At 34.7% G+C, this 19,992-nt stretch overlaps 1 protein-coding gene across 2 annotated transcripts in view; it reads left to right on the forward strand.

Annotated features, from left to right (window-relative positions):
- LOC131806795 (uncharacterized) overlaps positions 1 to 19,992 on the forward strand; it is a 175,833-nt gene that overhangs the window by 120,613 nt on the left and 35,228 nt on the right. For both annotated transcript variants that reach the window (XM_059131478.1, XM_059131477.1), the window contains exon 4: positions 12,458 to 12,503. The gene's annotated coding sequence lies outside the window, so the exon portion shown is untranslated. The remainder of the gene's footprint in view (positions 1 to 12,457; positions 12,504 to 19,992) is intronic.

Raw genomic sequence — 19,992 nt, forward strand, 5'->3', positions numbered from 1 at the left:
ATAACGGTATCTCCCTATATTCGGTATTTTGATATTATTAGCGACATTATTCAAGGGAATTGTTTCAAATTTGGTATTCGAAGTTCGTAATGAATACTACAGCATATGACAGAAAATTGTCTGTACAGGTCCACGTCTTCGTATATTCCTGTATTCGGTATTATTACCTTCCTATATTCGGTATTAAGATGATTTTATCGACATTATTCATCGGAAATATTTGAAATTTGGTATTTGAATTTCGTAATGAATACTGCAGCCTAAGGCAGAGAATTGTCTGTGCAGCTCCACATTTTGGTATAGCCCCCATAAATTATTCACCGATTTTTTTCAAGTTTCACATTTGAATATTTTAATGGCTTATGACAAAAATGTTAAATTCCTGGTTCCCCCTAAACACATTGTCATTTCTCAATGTTCGAGTTTCAACAACTTAGTTCTCTCATTAACACTCTATACAATATTACCAAGTATATCACATAATTTCTCTATTAAATATTTTAATTAATGAATGTATGTTATTGTCTAATTTGTCAAAATTATCATTTTACGGAAAATTAATATTTCACTAAATCCCTCAATAACCATATAGGTGTGTAATTTATGTCAAGAGAATATCCATTTCTCAAACATAAATGACAACAGATGCAAATTGTAGACCAAATGCAAATATCTAATGAAATAATATGCCCATACAGACGCACACAAGGCCAATAAAGCCACAAATGTCCTTTGCAAATTACACATTCGAAATGCCTAAGATGCCATTCATTGTCCATCTATTTTAGATTCTGTGAAATATGAAATTTATTCAAAGCTCCCCATCCATTATTGACAACACCTTAAGAGGTCAATAATCGATTGATTTCCTGATGGTATCCTTCTCATTTTCAACTTTGACAGAAAAGTAACAATCACATTCAACATGAAAAGAAAATCGAGATTTATGGAGATAGGAAAACAATTTAAAATGTCATTACGGTTACAAATTGATACAATGTGACAACAAAAGTGAAAGTCGGAAAACTCATTATACCCTATAACACATAGTGGTAAGGGTATTATGTCTTTGTGCATTGGTTATAACTTTTGAGGATCTTCATAGAATCTCTTCTGAGTCAATTCCCTGAGTCCCTCCATGTATTCTTGTGAACGAAATGCAGGTCGCATTTATTATCCGATTGAGATGAAATTATGCAAACTATATTTGTTTGGCCCAAGGACGAACTCTATTAGATTAAGATATAGCTCTCATATATCTTCAACCGATTTCGGGTTAATTGGGCACCATTCGTTTCAGATTTGGATATAGCTCCCACATATATCTTGAAGAGATTTCGGGTTATTTGTGCACCAAATAGCCAATATCAGTTCAAAAATCCTGAATTATGGTACATTCGACCGAATTCAGTCCATTTGCAAGTACATCGAATTCGGAGAATATGGGTTCAGATATAGCTATAGCTTCCATTATGTTTCATCCGATTTGGTGTTTAAGTCTCTCAAATTCTTAATATGCATTCGACAACAATGATTTTGGTACCAGATATTTGGTACCAGATATCTTATAAAGCTTGGAAATTCCTTGTTTTAATATAATCCTTGTTTTAATATAATCCTTCTCCAAGTGATATATATTTGGCTGGAACACCGCAAGTGGCTATCGTAAGAGCACTACAGTATTTAAATGTGAATAAATCTTTTATGTCTCGTACCATCGTTACGATACCGTGATACTGGTAGCGAAGTCCGACGTCAAGGAAGTGGACGGAAGAAATGGTTCGAAAAGTAAAGAAGCGACTTGATCCAGACCCGCGTCGCAGTGACCGAAAAATAGCTCGTAAGCTGAACATATCGCAATCTACCATTCGGCAAATATTGAAAAATGAGCTCGGGGTAAAGCCACTGAAATTTCAAAAATTGCAAGAACTTACACCGCAACAGAAAGAAAATAGACTCAAAAAAGCTGAAGAGTTGCTTCGCTTGGCCCATAAGTGGTGAACTGCCGAATTTGCTTTTCTCCGATAAAAAAAACATTCTATTCTAAAATTTGATGCTATTTCCGACATTTTTTACTTTCATTCAATAAAATATAAAAAAAAATGTAAAAATTATGGCGTTTGACTTCGTTGCATTTTTTTATCTCACCCTGTACACATTTAAATCCATAATATCTTATATTTATTTGACTGAAAAAAAAAAACTTTTATACCTCTTTGGGTATGTATACACCAACTTAACTTTTCCAATTATATATGCATGGATACTTTATATATTTTATTATAAAATAAATTCATTTTATTGGTATGTTTTTTTCCTGTTTCGACTTCTGGCTAATAAATTCAAAATATATACTTTTACAAAAATACCCATTCACACGTCACTGATTCAAATGAATTGATTTCAGCCACAATTTTTAATATTTCCATTTCTCAATTTAAGTGGTGGTGTATATCATAATTTCTGCCAATATATATTTCAATTGGCATGCTTTTAAATACAAACCACTTATTGAAAAGAGTTTCCCTTCAACCACACATCGATATTTCGATAAAAGCCATAAAATAATTTTATTCTCAACTCACAGTAAAAATGCGGTGGTTGGGACATAATTGAATTATTGGTTAGGTGAAAAGCTATGAGGGAGTTTGTAGAAAAATTCAAAATAATTTTATTCATCATATACTTAATTGTATTGTGAGTTTTAAATTCAGAGTAATTCAATCAAATTGAATTGCGAGTTTTAAATATTTTAATTACGACACATTGTTCACTTACTCAAAAAGTTTTTTAGAGGAACATGTTGAAGTTTTTAGTTAATAAAGCATCTTATGATATGTTCAGGCATTCGGTTTTCCTAAATTGGGCCATATTTGAAGAGTTTTAAAAACTTTTTTCTCAAAATTCTCGATATGAAAAAAATGAAATAATGACTTGCATTATTTCATATTTGATTTATTTATTTTTATTTTATTTATTTATTTCATATTTAATTATTTTCTTCTCAAAATTCGCAAAAAGACAGAAAATGAACCCCTACGAACCATCTGGGAGAAATTTAATATACAGTTTTTAATTTACTTTTTGAAAAAAAAAAAAAAAACAATTTGAATATTTGTCTTTCTACCTTTACAACTTTCTCCAAGTCGCTATATTTTTCAGACTCTATTATAGATTTCTCCAATACATCTCTCACATTCCAATAGATTGTTAAATAAATTGGTAACCCAAACAATTGGAAATTGCACTCCATCAAATTCAAATGCCATATTTAATTCCCTGATCACTCAACACATACCCAAACACACACACACGCCCACTTTTAAACACACACACACCTTCTAAACGAGCATTAATTATATAATCCGATTTAAATGCCCACAAGAGAATATCGCATAACATCCGTATCAAACAAATCGCTTAAGATTATTCTGTTAACTAATATTTACCGTTGTGTGCCATTTAAGTTTACATAATGCTGATGATATAAGCCTCATGTATTTACCTACCAATTTAAATATAAATGAATAATTCCTTTTATCAATTATTAAAGTCAATCTAGAAATTGTGCTCAGTTTTGTAATTTGGCAAATCACAAAAAGAGAAATTTTAAGGGAAAATATTGCCAACCAGTACGACGCTAGACTAATAATCCACATTATTCTAAAAAGATTACGTCGAAGACAAATATGTTCTTCATAAAACTTCACTATAGGTCAATAGAGAAATGAAATCACTTTTTATACCCTCCGCCATAGTATGGAGGGTATATTAGGTTTGTCATTCCGTTTGTAACACGTCGAAATATACATTTTAGATATAATTCTATGTCGACATAGCGATGTCCGCCCGTCTGTCAGTCTGTGGAAATCCCTCTAGCTTCCAAAAGAAATGGAGTGGGTTGATAAATTTTACTCAAATGTACTGGGTGAGATGAAAAAACTGCAACCAACTTCAGACTGCTGTCATTTCCCAGGCACTCGTCCTACAGTTACAGCTCATTATATTGTTTACAAGCGTACAAAAGCATTTTGGTGAGAATTTTCCAGAAAAAAGTTATTCGTGATGGAATTCAAGCGTGATAGTGTGATTTCTTTATATTTGGATGGAAAACCACAAGTGGCTATCGTTAGAGTACTCCAGGATTTAAATGTGAATAAATCTTTTGTATCTCGTACTATTGCTCGTTATCATGGTACTGATAGCGTAGCCCGACGTCATGGAAGTAGACGGAAGAAAACAGAAACATTAGCAGACATTGTTCGACAAGTAAAGAAGCGACTTGATCGAAACCCGCGTCGCAGTGGCGAAAAAATAGATAGTGAACTGAACATAGACTTAGATTTTGGACATTCCAACAGGACTCAGTACCATCGCATTCAGCGTGCGCCGCCCAAGAATGGTTACAAAATGAGGTTTCCCGCTTCATTTTCAGCGTACAATGGGCAGCAAAATCTCCGGATACCAATCCGTTGATCTATTATGTCTGGAGTATTTTGGAAAGCAAGGTTGGCACAAAAACATACCAAAGTGTCGATCACCTCACAGCAATATTCGGGCAGCCTGTGACGCTTTCATTTGCCGTTTGAAGGCCGTAATTCGTGCCAAAGGTGACCAATTCGAACAAATCTAAACTTATTCTACAATTTGTAGCTATTCTCAATATTTTTTGCTTGCATTCAAGAACATTTAAAAAAAATTTAAAAGTATAGCGTTTGACTTTGTTGCAGTTTTTTTATCTCACCCTGTATATTATTTCTGCAGTACTTTTGGTATTGAAACTGGGCCACGTTGTTCAATAGCCCCCATATAATGGGTAATACCTATTTTCGATATTTTGGTGATTTAAACGACATTATTCACCCGAAATGTTTCGAATTTGGTATTTGTAGTTCGTAAATGATACTTCAGTCTATGACAGAAAATTGTCTGTGCAGGTTCACGTTTTCGTATATACCCCATGTAAAGGTTTTTATTTAAGGATATGCACATTTTGGACATTTCAACAGGACTCAGCACCATCGCACTCAGCGTGCGCCGCCCAAGTATGGTTACAAAATGAGGTTTTTCGCTTCATTTTTAGCGCCCAATGGCCACCAAAATCTCCGGAATGGTAGGACCCTTGTGTTTGGAGTATTTTGGAAAGCAAGGTTGGTACTAAAAAATACCAAAGTTTCGATCACCTCAACCGCTTCGCAGGGAATGGGTCTAAATACCGCAGAGCAACATTCGGGCAGAGTGTGACGGTTTCATTGGCCGTTTGAAGGCCATAATTCGTGCCAAAGGTGACCAATTCGAACAAATCTAAACTTTTTCCAAAATCTGATGCTATTTCCAAAATTTTTGCTTTCATTCAATAAAATTTAAAAAAATGTAAAAAGGGTTGCGTTTGACTTTGTTGCAGTTTTTTATCTCACCCTATATGGACAATTTTCTGTCGAACTTCAAACACCTGTTATATGCGTATATAATAATACCTGGACCTATATGTAAAGTTTTCTGCAAGGACCTTCCCTACCTACTGGGAACACAAACTGCAAATTTATAGTAAAAGTGTGACTTAAACACTAAAAATACATTAAATGTGCCAGTATAGTTATATGGGGGCTATACCAAAACGTGGATATATTAAACCCATTTTTAATTTTGTCCACATACTTCAGTCCGTCCGGCCTCTAGACTGATTTCCACATGGACGGACATGGCTAAATTGAAATGGAATCTTATGCTGATCAAGAATATATATAATGGCAAACTTAACATATTCTTAATATTATGTATGGTGAAGGATATAAAAATATATGGCCATTCGATGTTCTGTTGTTCTAACAAGTAAGAAAGCCGACTTTGGACAACAGATACACCAAATATCAAACTTCAGTATATGACAATTTGTATACCATCCACCATTGTGCTGAGGACATTTTAGGTTAGTAATTCCTCGAAATATCTCTTTTAGTTCAACATAAAATGTAGCCATTTCCGCTTGCCTGTCTGTACGTCTGTGGATATCAATCTAGCTTCAGAACAAAATAAATAAGGTTAATAAAATTTCGTTCAGATGTATTCTAAATCGGCCAAATGTTTGGCAAAAAAATTTGGTAATATAGGTCCATGTTTTGATATAGCCTCATATAACGGTACAGCCAAATGTCGTATTTCGGTGTTTTAGTCATAGTAGTAGTATTTTCCATAAACTCACATAATCCCTGGCGTTTAGGTAAGGTTAAGACTTATGATGTCTCATAGTAGAATTTTAATGACAAGTAAATGTGTACGAAATATTGACTTGTTACTATACCGTTAAAAATAGTTTTGAACCATGTTTTTTTTTAGAATCGGCATCGTGGGGAAAAGGAGAAAAATTATTGAAAAAAAATTTTACATTGGAATTGATGCGATCAGGATCAGGAAGTTTAGGTACTTATCCCCCAATTTCTTTAGCATATGATTATACCCAATAACACTATGTGTTGGGGGTATTATAAGTTTGATTGGGCCAAAAATTATGTAACACCTCGAAATATTGGTTTCCCATATAGGAAAGTATATATGGATCTTCCTATCTCGCCGAACTGAGTCGATCTAGCTATGTATGTCCGTCCGTCCGTCCGTCTGACCATGTTAATTTGTAATCACTCTACAGGTCGCAATTATGGCCCGATCTTCACGAAATTTAGAATGGAGGTGGGGCTAGGGTCAGAATAGAACCCTATTTCTTTTCGCATAATATTTAGTTGAAATGGACCAAAAACTGAAAAAATTCATGATTTTGCAGTTGCTCTACAGGTCGCAATTATAGACCAATCAAAGCGGAAGTTACCATGGGGCTTGGGCTTAGAGCTGGGCCTGAGCCTTCCAATTTTGATGGTAATCGGGTAATATTTAGTGGGTGAAATAGGCCGCAACATTTGTGTTAAATAAAAGTCAATTTTTCCATTAAATCGCGAATATTTTTAATCCTGGCGAAATCACAAATAGACGAACAGGTCAATTCTGACCGTTACGTTGATGCCGACAGTAAGTATATCGGTTATATATAGCAAAATATATACAATGTATATATAGAAGGAAGGGGATGTTAGCTACAATGCTTATATCTCAAGAATGGCTAGACCGATTTTGACAAATTTTGTCAATTCAGAATGCCCTCTTGACATAAAAGTATAAAATCTAAAAAAAATCGCATAAAAATATGCCAATAAAGATGTTAAATAAATTTTGTAGTATTTGTGACATTTTTTTATTTTTTCATATTTTTTATCGCATGCGATTTTTTTCAATTTGACTTATAATATTTTGTAATATTTTTTCAGCTTACAACACAGGTGGGGGTTATTATATATAGATTGCAAATATCGTCCGATACTCACGAAAATTTTCACATGATTCGGGTTGGGCTCAGAATTGTTTTCAAAGACGTCCGCAATATATTAGGAGGTTGAAATGGACCAAAAACTAAAAATGTTCCTGATTTTACAGCCATTATAAAGGTCACAAATAGAAACCAAAGGACACGAAATCTCGCATAAAGTTAGAGTTTAGGACAGCGAGTAGAATGGAAATAGAATGAAATACACAAAAGGCGAACTTCTGGCTTTTTATGCTGATTTCGTTGACAAATGTAGCAAAATATCGTAGACAAGCAAAACATATAGATGAGTCTAAATTTAGAGATATAGAGGGGCCTCTTGCTTTTGAAGATGATCGCAAAATATTTAGGGGTTCAAATGAACCAAAAACAGAAAAAAAATCCTGATCACACATATGAAGCCAATCAACACGCCTGAGAAGAGAGTTAAGGACAGGGAAGGATTCTAGTATTTTGGATGGAAAATGGACCACAACAACTAACAGTATGACGGAGTGGTTAAATATTGGGCAAATGTCCCTGGTCAATGTCTCTTGACATAATTTCAAAAGCGAAATCTTCCAAAATCGATCTGGATATAAGGGGTCTTCTAACATGTTGTAGTGTTGTAGGGTATCACATGGTCGGCCCCGCACGACTTTAGCCTTTGCTTACTTGTTTTTTTATAAATAAGTTTAAATATTTAGTATTAATTAAAATTCATAGCTATTTGGTTTGTTATTGACTCTATTCTTGCCTTTCTTGTTTGCATTCGCATACGACTATAAGCTCAAGGATATGCACAATATGGATGTGTTTTTGCTAAAACACCACAAAGATGTGGGATTGTTAATTTACATACTATTTTTTACCTTGATTCCAGACTCTCGAAATAAAACCTTTAGTATAAATAACAACTATTACAGTCTTCAGAAGACATTACATAAAATCGTTTTGAACCTCGAAGACCTCAAACAGTCTAAGCTATTTTCGAAATCATGAAAGTCTTTATTTTAATTGTATTCTTCGCTGTCGTCCATGAGATAAATTCTTTAAACATACGTGCATGTGGTTCGGGATTAACAGAAATTTTGAATGCGGTCTGTGTTGATGGCTTTAATGGAATGAATCTTACCAAAAAGTCGATTAGAAAACAATGTAAGTTACTTACTGCCTAAATAACAACTAATTAGATTAATTAATGAATTAATTGATTTATTTGACTTCCATTTTGACTTCCACTTTTTGATATTATAGATATTTTCGAAGAAGACGATTCGAACTCTTTGCTAGGAGATATATTGTATGGCGAGCATATAAACGATTTGGGTAAAATTCGTAAACAACGACACCGAGTGGGCATTTATGATGAATGCTGCCTAAAATCTTGTCGGACAGAAGAAATGATGGGCTATTGCTTGTAGAGCTTATTAGCGGACTAAGGTGTTTCATAATATTTAAGAAAAAACATATTGTGTTTATGTATTTTATACAATTATAAAAAATCATAAATAAATATATTTTATCAATTTATGGAAGCTATACCTACCTAGAAAGCCACCTACTGACTCATTAGTATAAGGACATATCACAAGAAATGAGAAGTTTTTCTTCGGTCACTCAAATTTGCCAAATACGTAGAATATACAATTTGTTAAATACAACAGTTTGTGTATTATCCATTACTGGTATTTAACTAGCTTTCCTCTGATATGAGTATAGAAGGTTGTTCAAAGTCTAGAATCTGCATCGACAACTCATATTAGGCTTTTCTTCATTTGGCTGCAAGTCCCCCATCTGTTGGGTTGTTTATTTCCATTACCATGTAATGTGTTATTCTGCATAATTGACTTCAAAAATTGTGCTGTGCATCATCATCATGTGATAGTCCAAAATATGCCTTGTAGACACTAAATCTCTTTTGTCCAAATACTTATCAGAAAATTCGCAATGGATCAAGCGATATCTCTGCGTCCGTCTGTGTGGTTGGGCGCACAATAAATCACGAAGGGAGTATCCAATTTCATCCAAGTAAAGGTACGACTCTTTGTATTTTTTATACCCTCCACCAAAAAAGGTATGGAGGGTATATTAAGTTCGTAATTCCGTTTGTAACTCATCGAAATAATCATTTTAGACCCAACAAAGTATATATATTCTTGATCAGCGTAAAATTTTAAGACGATTTAGCCCTGTCCGTCCATCTGTACGTCTGTTGTAATCACGCTACAGTTTAAACGAATTAAGATAGGAAGCTAAAATTTTGCACAGATCTCTCTTTTGTCTGCAGGCAGGTCAAGTTCGAAGATGGGGTATATCGGTCCACGATATCGTATAGCCCCCATATAACGGTACCCCCGATATTCGGTATTTTGATGATTTTAGTCACATTTTTCAACGGAATTGTCTGATAATCCACACAAGGAGTTCTTTGTGAGTACTTTACTCCCTGAAAGAGAGTTGTCTGTATAGGTCCCCGATATCGTATATCCCCCATATATCGGTACCCCTGATATTTGGTATTTTGATTATTTTAACCACTTTTTTCAATGAAATTGTCTGAAATTCCACAAAAGGAGTCCCTTGTAGGCATTTTACCCCCTCTAAAAGAATTGTCTATATAGGTCCACGATATCGTATATCCACGGTCCACGATATCGGTATTTTGATGATTTTACCCACATTTTTCAACGGAATTGTCTGATAATCCACACAAGGAGTTCTTTGTGAGTACTTTACTCCCTGAAAGAGAGTTGTCTGTATAGGTCCCCGATATCGTATATCCCCCATATATCGGTACCCTCTGATATTCGGTATTTTGATGATTTCATCCACATTTTTCAACGGAATTGTCTGAAATTCCACACAAGGCGTTTTTGAATATTTTCTAATTCGTTCCAAATAGTGGAGGGCACTCAAAGTTCGGCCCGGCCGAACTTACTGCTTTTTTACTTGTTTGAAACATAGATCGAGTGTGGCAAATCCAACCACTTCTTCTGTTAGCTCCTCCACATAGGGAAGGTGCAATCTTTATGACATAACAAAAATGGTTGAACATAAATAAATGCTTGAAGCCTTCTAATATCGTTTTTTTTTTTGCTTGTTTACGGTTTTAGAGTCGACATGGTATAATCCTTGTAAGAATATCTCATTATTGGTCAACCCACTGGTAATGCTAAACTATGTTTGTTTATATTACATTGTAATGAGTTATTTTCCCCTGTGGCTAATTTCTAGCAAGCATTTTGTAACAACACGCCATTGCTTAATGCAATATGAAACAAGTAAAAAAGCAGCTATGCTCTCCACCATTGGAAGGAACTTGAAAATTTTCAAATAAAATTCCGAAAACTACCACTTAAATAAAAACCTTTACATGGGGGATATACGAAAACGTCAACCTACATACGAAATCCATTACGAACTTTAAATACCAAATTTGAAACAATTCTGGTGAATAATGTAGCTAAAATCATCAAAATACCGAATATAGGGAGGTACTGATATACGGGGGCTATACCAAAAACGTGAACCTGCACAGACAATTTTCTGTCATAGACTGAAGTATCCTTTACGAACTACAAATACCAAATTTGAAACATTTCGAGTGAATAATGTCGCTTAAATCACCAAAATATCGAAAATAGGTAGGTACCATTATATGGGGGCTATGGAACAACGTGGCCCATTTTCAATACCAAAAGTACTGCAGAAATAATATACAGGTTGAGATAAAAAAAAACTGCAACAAAGTCAAACGCCATACTTTTTACATTTTTTTTAAATTTTCTTGAATGAAAGCAAAAAATACTGGGAATAACTACAAATTGTAGAATAAGTTTAGATTTGTTCGAATTGGTCACCTTTGGCACGAATTACGGCCTTCAAACGGCCAATGAAAGCGTCACAGGCTGCCCGAATGTTGCTGTGAGGTGATCGACACTTTGGTATTTTTTGTGCCAACCTTGCTTTCCAAAATATTCCAGACATAATAGATCAACGGATTGGTGTCCGGAGATTTTGCTGGCCATTGGGCGCTGGAAATGAAGCGAGGAACCTCATTTTGTAACCATGCTTGGCTGGCGCGTGCTGAGTCCTGTTGGAATGTCCAAGGTCTGCGGCCAAAATGTTTGAGTACCCAAGGCTTTAATACACCCTCCAGACTATTTTCACGATAATATTCGGCATTTATTCTGATGCCACGGTCGATTAATACGAGCGGAGAACGACTATCGGCTGTTATGGCGGCCCACCGAAGGTGCACATTTTTAGCTGATCTCTTTGGCAAGTAAACACGATCATTTTGATTGTTTACAAACTGCTGGACAACGAATGCTTTCCCATCGGAGAAAACCAAATTCTGCAGTTCACCACTTTCGGCCAAGCGAAGTAACTCTTTAGCTCTTTTGAGTCTATTTTGTTTCTGTTGCGGTGTAAGTTCTAGCACTTTTTGAAATTTCAATGGCTTTACTCCGAGCTCTTTTTTCAAAATTTGCCGAATTGAATATTGCGATATGTTCAGCACACGAGTCATTTTTCGGCCACTGCGACGCGGGTTTCGATCAAGTCGCTTCTTTACTTTTAGATGATGTTGCTGTTTTCTTCCGTCCACTTCCTTGACGCCGAGCTACGCTACCAGTATCACGGTAACGAACGATGGTGCGAGACACAAAAGATTTATTCACATTTAAATGCTGGAGTGCTCTAACGAGCACTTGTGGTTTTTCAGCCAAATATAAGGAAATCACACTTGAAATCCATCACGAATAACGCTTGAAATCAATCACGCTTGAAACCCATCACGAATAACTTTTTTCTGGAAAATTCTCACCAAAACGGTTCCAGTTTTTTCATCTCATCTTGTATACCCATATAACTGTAAATCACAATCTTCGTCACACTTTTTGTTTAAAATTTGATTTTTGAAGATAGATAGAAAATTGCCCAAACAGGCCCATGCTCTTGTATGGCCCCATATAACGGTTCTTCCCGATATTCGGTATTTGACAATTTTAGCGAGTTATTTTATGTTGGTATTTGGTGTTGCCTTTGCAATTTCTTAAAAAAAATATTAATTAAAATTTGATTATTTTTATTATCTTGCAGAAACTTCACACAATGAATAATAGAAAAACATTCGCTACAGATTAAGGTAAGAACAGATTAAAAGATCATTGAAATATTATTATTTTTGTCGCTATATACATATGGCGACATCTATTGATATTGATATAAATACTGGACTACTGTTGTTTAAATGAATTTCTTAAGCTAAAATTTACGCTTTTGATATTGTACTATGTATATCGACTATATAGCGATGTCTATTGACAAATGGATAGGCAATTGAAACTATAACATTTATAATCATTTTTTCGGAGAAATATTTGAATTGTAAAAAATAGCTGACCTATTCTATTTAGCAAATTTCCCCAAGCTAAGGCTTGCGCTCCATGATCTTGGAAAATGTACGACTATGTGTATGATTATGGACAAATGAATAAATTATGGAAACATTTAACAGTTTTTTTTACATATTTTTAGGATGATTATTTGGATTGTAATATATATGGGACTACCACTATATAGCATAACTTCCTTACCTGAAATTGGTGGAATTGGGTACATGGGAATTGGGTACATGGGAATAGGGTACCTGGGAATTGGGTACATGAATAGGCGATTCAATTGAATATTTTTCGAATGATTACAGAGATTTAGATATATGGGAATACATTGATCAAAACGTTTTAAACGAAGATTTTTGTTCCTTGATTCAAGTTATAGTTCTATATACAAGGGGCACAAAAGTAAACTTCCGATGGTTCTTGGCTGTAATTAAAAAAAAGAAAAACGTTGGTTCTTCTTGTGGATTATTTTTATTTGGCCTTTTAGTTTTATTTTTTACATTATGTCGAGAACATGATGTCATGTAAATGGCCTAGACACACTTTGTTGGCATTTGAACCCTTCTTGTGGCATTTTCCATCACTTAGGCCAAAACTTCCGGCGATAGGTCCTCACATTCTTGACGGATATTGTCTTTAAGAGAAGTCTGGAGCGGTCGAATCAGGCGATCTTGCTGGCCAGTCTAAATCGCCAAGAGATTAGCCTGGGAAATGCATACTTCAGCATATCGAATGTGGCACGTGTAGTGTGTGCCGTTGCACCGTCCTGTTGGATCCACATGTTTTCTAATCCCAACTCATCAAGTTGCGGCAAAAAGAAGTGGTTGACCATTGCTTTGTAGCGCTAACTATTCATAGGAACCGTATGACCCACATCATTTTCGAAGGAAAAAGGTTCGATAACTACTCTAGCGAAAACATTACACCATACACTGACTTTGAGAGGGTGCAATGGCTCTTCGTGGGTCACACGCGGATTTTCAGTACACCAGAAGCACAAATTTTGATATATTTTCCAATTTTTTCCATGAAAAATCATCATCTTCTTCATCGATATAGACGACATCTGCTGATCCGATTTTTTCGAAGATAAACGGTGAGAGCATTTCGTTGTCTATATCTTCATTTGTGTATTGCTACAGCGCCAATATTCTATGCAGAAAGAGTATGCCACGCCGAGCAGCATCTTTTTTGTGCCAGTCTCTTCGGGACGAGCGGCTAAACGACGCAGTGTAGGCGTTGGACGGCCAGGAAATCTGCGACGAAATAACACAAATAAATAGTCACCAATATACCACGTTCTGGAGCAATGTAGCGTAACATTGTTTATTAACGTGTATTTTGCATGTGTTTACCACAAAAATTTCAAAACAGAACTCACATTAAGGGCCAATCGTAAAATTTATAGCATTTTCTGATAGGATTACTTTTGCGCCACGATGTTGTACCATTTTGTGTTGACTATATATAGGACCATTGATATAGGGCAAATGGAGGTAGTTGCTACAGTTTCATTTTGGGATTATTACTCGAATATTAAGAAATATGGGACTACATATCTTCGACTAAGTTTTACCCTTTTTGATCCCGATATTAGACTACTTACATATGGACCCATCTTTTGATTTTTTTGTAAGAAATACATAGAACTATTAACGCCTTAGTTCTTAAAAGGGACTAAATAATAAGGACGTTTCACAAACTAAGCATTTCTGATGCGTTAATAGCAAAAATTGCGTTCTACCTAAATATTTGTGCCAATTCGAAATACAAACCAAATATTAAAATTGACATAAACCCTATTACATGGAGAAAACTATACAATTTCCCATATTTAATATTACTCCTATGTTTCCCTATCATTATAAAGCCATTAACATACATATTTTGTTTTGCATGTTTTTTTCTTCTGGCGTTATGCACAGCAATTTGACGTCATTATTATTCAAAATGATCCTAAGTGCTATCCTGGTGTGACAATGTTTGATTATCTAAATGTCATTTGCAACGATTTTCTATTTTGAACATTTATAAATCGACCCGAATATAACCTCTAACCCTCTTTACCGACCTGCATTCACACACACATAAATCCTATGGTATTCATATACGCACACATACACACATTTCCAAGAGGCATTTAAGGCACCCATCTAGACTAAAATGTGTGTCAATACTGTTGTTAGATAAACGTCAGTATTGTTTGAAAATGTTCTACATGTTTAGATTTTCATCGAACTCGCACCCAACACAAACACATGTTTGGTATGTGTATTTGTTATACATAGATATGTATATTTGTATAAACATAGAACTTTTGAACTCATCGTCAACATCAGCCTCATCAATGTTTTGGCATATTTGACCAGTGTCTCTACATCGGCCAGGCTAGAGCTCTAAGCTTTTGGCAAACCATTATGCAAAACATCATAAAGAGCTATAAATGGGACAGATGCAAACAGATACGGATAGAGAAAGCCCAATAGACAGACATAGCCACATACGTACGTATATGTAAATGTCGAAAAGATGTGAAAGCTTTGTCACCTAAGGCTGATGTCATGGACATGCATGTATAATTTCTCCTTTATACACGCTGGAAAAAGATTATTCAACTAGTCGCTGTTGCTGTCTCCGTATTTTTGCAACCATATTTAAATACGAACTATTAAGTCCAATATTAGTCGATTATAAATATTACCTCGTGGTCTATAAATATTACCTCCGTGTCTTTGAAGATGACCTCCGTGTCGTCTATAAGGACGAACTCCGAATCGTCTATAAGGACGACCTCCGTATCTTCTATATCTATAAAAGAGGAAAATGTTTGTATGTTTGTTTTTATGGACTCGAAAACCGCTGAACAGATTTTCCTGAAAATTTGCATGTATACTGCAACATCGCCTGAAAGTAACATAGGCTATATACATTTTTGAAATTACACTTGGAAGTGGATATATAGCATCAGAATCGGTGGTACCTCCCAAAAATTTAGATTTTGTAGGCACATATCTTTTGATCGATTACAGATACAGTCTCCAAATTCGGAATGCGTAACGGAATTTGGAACAAAAATAAATTTGACAAATTATATTGAAATCGGTTCAGATTTGGATATAGCTCCCATATATATTTTCGACCGATTTCAAGCATTTGATGCACCAAAAAGGTGAAACGTGTGATGGATTTTATCTAAAAAATAAATTTGCCAAATTATCTTGAAATCGGTTCAGATTTGGATATAGCTCCAATATATATTTTCGACCGATTTCAAGCATTTGATGCACCAAACACGTTATGTATACCAAATTTCAATGAAATTTGAAACGTGTGATGGATTTTATCTAAAAAATAAATTTGCCAAATTATATTGAAATCGGTTCAGATGGGGATATAGCTTCCATATATATTTTCGACCGATTTCATGTATTTGATGCACCAAAAACGCTATGTATCTCTAATTTCCATGAAATTTGGAATGTGTAACGGAAATTAAAACGAATATACATTTGCCAAATTATATTAAAATCGGTTCAGATTTGGATATAGCTCCCATATATATCTTCAGCCGATTTCTCTCATACATATTTTCGACCGATTTCATGTATTTTATGCACCATACACGATATGTATGTTCGATTCCAAAAAAATGTGGAATATGTGACGGGATTTTGATTAGAAATTAAATTAGTAAAATTATATTAAAATCGTTTCACATTTGGATATAGCTCACATATTTGACGCACCAATTTCAATGAAATATGAAAGTTGTGGCGGAATTTAGTGTAAAAGTAAATTTTTTAAAATTATATTTAAATCGGATCAGATTGGAATATGATTTTAATAAGAACCATTAACCCACAACGCCTTCGGCTAACACTAAAAAACAACACAACAATTTATTTGAAATACGCTTATTACGGGGAAGTATGTTGCTACCTCGAATTCACTAATTGGAATAGAAATGCCACTCAACTTCAAAAAATTGCAGTTTCCTGCACGCTTGGTATTTGCTATGAAATAAATAAATCCAAAGGACAAAACCTTCGTGTATGCATGCCATGTTACTGCTTTTCTAATGGGTTTGTACATTAACGCATTAAAGTAGTGCAATATTTTTTTTTTCATTTTTATATTTGTTTTTTTTTTTATCCAACATTTATTCTTAAATAAAATTTTGAATGCATATAAAATCAAAAGGGATAGCGAAGCGCAGCTAGTCGTCTATAAAAACGACCTCCGTGTCATCTATAAAAACGAACTTCGTGTCGTCAATAAGGACAACCCCCTCGTTGTCCAAAAATATGACCGTGTCCGTGTCGTTTATTAAAAATTTCAGTTGTTTTTTTTTTAGACGAAATTGTCCGTCTTTTCAATTTTTCTCAGTGTTTTCCAAAGCAAACATTCAAAACACCCAATAGAAAGACGCCACTATGACATGTCACAGTAGTATTACGTCGTACATTTGTGACGCCTCTTTTCTGTGTGTGTCTATATGTCGTCCTATGTGCGATTGTATGTTTTTATGACAGCTTTAGGCCTTTTGCCTGGTAGTATGTATACGTCATGCTGGTACGGAAGCCCAACACAAAAGTCCTGTTTGACAATACAACAACAGACATCAACAATGAAAATGAAACGTTTTAATGTATATTTGGGGAAATACCAATGACAGACAACGACTACGACTACAGTGGCTGGCTGGTTAGTTGTCGGTTCGAAGGACCTGTATGGCGACATAAACATGAATGAGTGAAGGAAACATGTTGGCAGGTACAATATAACACCGACACCACATTGATGTAGGTCCTGTAATGAAAATATTGAAATAAGAATTGTTGGAGAACCAGAACAAAAAATTGAGAATAGGAATATAATTTTATTATGTTTACCATTTAATTTAAACGTATAAATTTACATGAAGAATGGGGATCAAGATAACAACATTTTTGGAACATAAAAATAAATTATCGATACTTCCGCGTAGTTGGAACTATGGAGTCTGTACCAAAATATTTTAGTATCATCCTTTCAAAATTAAATGTTAGGTTAAATTTTCAAAATCTTTGCTTTGCCTTGATTATCATATATGAAGAATGGGGATCAGGATAATCAAATTTTTGGAACATAAAAATAAATTGTCGATCTTGGATCTTTGGGAACTTTACCAAAACATTTTAGCATTACTTATCAAAATTAAATGTTAACTTAAATTTTCAAAATCCTTGTATTGGACAGCAGTGAAAGACTAACATACATGACCAATATTTACACATTCAACAAGAAAAACGCTTGCATTACCCAAATGGTATAAAATTCAAAAGCCATATGACTGACTAACTTTCTATCATAATCTTACAATCTTACATACATGCATATATTCATTATGGCCTACCTAATTCAACAAAGGCCAGTAGCTGAACAAAGCAAGGCAAAAAAAGAGATGAAAAACGTAAAACCATAAAACGGAAGCCATCAATGAACAAATAATCCTTGTATGTCACAGACAGAAAGACAAACTTTGGCTAAGCTAACAGCCTCTTGAGAGTCCAAACACACACACACACAAATGAACTGGTCTAAAGGCATGCCACATAAAACGGATGTCTGCTACAAAAGCTCGGCAACTAGGTAGACAAAGAGCCAGAAAAAGTGTTGTAACATTATGACATAACAAGCGCATTCATGTAAGTGTGAGTATGTGTGTGAGTATATATGTCGTTAGGATAACCCATTATGGCCGCCAAATAAAAGCCCATCATAAAGAACAAATTTTCGTAATGTGTTGTTGTTTGAACGTGATATCTTTCTAATTTTGTTCTTTGTTTACCTTTCGATGCTGACGTAGCTCGCTTGAAAATGGAAATGGCCGCAGAGGCACATGAGAAGAAGAAAAGAGACTCAAAGATCCTAATTTTGGAAATATAAAATGTTCTTAGCAGCTATACAATTAGGGGAGATTTTTTGAAGAAGAATAGAAAAAAAGGAAAATCTGGTTCAGAATTTATTGAGCTTTTATTCTTTATCAATATACTTTCAAGCTTATATTTCAATAGCACACTCTTAAATTTGTCAATCTGAAACAGCTAAATAGGTTCCAACAATTAACCTGTCTTAAAAATTACCAGCTACTTCGATAAAGTTAAGTCATCAAGGAAATAGAAAACTTCTACTTGATTCATCAAAATATAGATCCTAGACCCACCTGTACGAATCTGTAACTTTGAGGTATACCGTATTCCTGTTTTCGAAATTGGGATATAAGCAAGGACACGTACAAAAATCAGAACTCAGGATCTTGCCAATAACATTGGTAAAACGTTTGGCACCTTTTGGTACTTTATGCCCTTTTTTGTTCCAGTTTTCCGAAAACGGCTTCTTTTCAAAAAACATTTTGCACCAAAAGCGACTCTAGCTCCTAATTCCAGATTACCTAACTTTTTTTGTGGATCACCTCTCACTTCCAAATACTTTCTACGATTTGCTTTACAAACTTAACATAAATTAAAATAAATCGTAGTCCGTACTTATCATCAACATTATCAGCCTTCTAGTCCTCACATTGTTGAGGCTTCACTCTACAAAAGGGACATTTTTGTGAAGTGTTATACACCATCTCATTTTATGAGCTTGTCATGTCACCTGCTCACCCCTTCTCCCTCCCTCTATCTCTCTCTCTCTCTCTGACAATATTAAAAACCTGTTTAAGGACAAGAAAAAAATGAACACATTTCCTCTTCCATTAACGCCTTCGGAACAGGTGTAGTTGGCAATTTTTTTTAGTTGATTCATTTAATGGACGATTTTTTTTATTTTTATGATGACGATGTTAATGTTAAAAAAACTGTAATCGAGATGGGCTGCTACCAATGGAGAACTTTATATGTATATGTAAACATATTTTATTTAATACAGGAAATTTGTTTTTGACCTTTAATAGATAGCAGACATTCTACAGGTCCTGGAAGACATATTAAAGTTCATCTTTAAAGTGAACACTTTGTACAGGTCTTTTATAGCAAGTAGAAGTTCTCAAAGTCTTTGGTAGCAAGTAGGAGACCTCAAGGTCTTCTATAGCAAATAAAGAACCTCAAGCTCTTGTATAGCAAGTATAAGACCTGAAGGCATTTTATAACAAGTATAAGACCTCAAGGTCTTCTATAAGCAAGTAGAAGACCACAAGGTATTTTATAGCAAGTGGAGATCTCTAGGTCTTCTATTGCAAGTAGGTGA

Source organism: Musca domestica, unplaced genomic scaffold, assembly GCF_030504385.1.
Source record: "Musca domestica strain aabys unplaced genomic scaffold, Musca_domestica.polishedcontigs.V.1.1 89, whole genome shotgun sequence".
NCBI lineage: Eukaryota > Metazoa > Arthropoda > Insecta > Diptera > Muscidae > Musca > Musca domestica.